The sequence below is a fragment of the Myotis davidii genome, unplaced genomic scaffold (genome assembly GCF_000327345.1).
Source record: "Myotis davidii unplaced genomic scaffold, ASM32734v1 scaffold118, whole genome shotgun sequence".
NCBI lineage: Eukaryota > Metazoa > Chordata > Mammalia > Chiroptera > Vespertilionidae > Myotis > Myotis davidii.
In genome coordinates, this window is record NW_006290441.1 from 2,494,777 (window position 1) to 2,495,944 (window position 1,168).

The following is a 1,168-nucleotide window of genomic DNA, read 5'->3' on the forward strand; positions in this document are numbered from 1 at the left end:
CTATATATATATAGATATATATTTCTCCAAGAAAAATGAAAATATGTCCACACAAAAACTTGTACACAATATTCATAGCAACATTACATATAACAGACAAATGGTGGAAACAATCTATATGGCCATCAACAGATGATGGGTAAATAGAACATGCTATGTCCATACATGAAAGAAATGAAGCATCAATAATGCTGTAACCTGAAGGAAACTTGCAGATACTATTCTAAGATAAAGTCAATCAAAAAGGCTCACATACTGGAGATTAATATGAAATGTTCAAAATAGACAAATCTGTAGATGAGTGGTTGGGGAAGGGACGGGTGGGAGGATTAAAGGGAACGGGGAGTAACTTAATGGGCAGTTTCCTTTTGGAGAGAACATGTTATAAAATTGATGGTGGTGATGGGTTGGCATAACTCTCAATATACCAAACCAACATAAGTACACTTTAAATGGGTGAATTGTAAGGTATGTGAATTATATAAAGCTATTCTATGAAAATTATATTAAAAGCTATTATATAAAAAAATTATATAAAGCTATTTTAAAAAGTGGGAGAGGCTAGGTAATTTCCAACATACACCTGAATTAGTTGCAAATCTGATCATCTCATCAGGGTTTGGATGATCATCTTATCATCTAAACACTTAATAATGAAATACTAAGTATTGCACAGACTTTTGTCAACTACAGCCAAACCACGTATCTTTTAGTAAAATGCAGGACAAAGCTGACCACAATCTCCAACCTTTCCACCACATCCCACAATGATTATACCAGCTGATTAGACACTTCCAAAGCAAAAGCTTAAACTCATTTTAAATATATAATGGGCTTAGCAATGGTATTCTTTTCCCCTATTTTTTTGCTTAACTTCGTTAATTCTGAGGGTGGGGTTGGGGGAAGAACGTTTAAAATATTGTAAGAGGAGGGAATAAATTGGTTCACGTTCCACCATAACATGTTACAAAGCAACAAGGATTCGTTCACTCTTTGGCCAAAACCGACAAAAAGGAGGAATGGTAAAATTGACAATTTCTAATATTCGGTGCGAGGCCTCAGTGACCTAAATATCTTTTTTATTTAGCTGAGGAAAACAATCAATCTGCCCACGATCTAGGTGGGAGGAAATTCTAGGTGCGACGTTCAGGCGGGGTCCGAGCGGGCC

The 1,168-nt window shown here is 35.9% G+C and overlaps 1 protein-coding gene across 1 annotated transcript in view; it reads right to left on the reverse strand.

Annotated features, from left to right (window-relative positions):
- The window catches only part of ZNF143 (zinc finger protein 143), a 36,517-nt gene that overhangs the window by 35,058 nt on the left and 291 nt on the right, over positions 1-1,168 (reverse strand). The window lies entirely within an intron of this gene.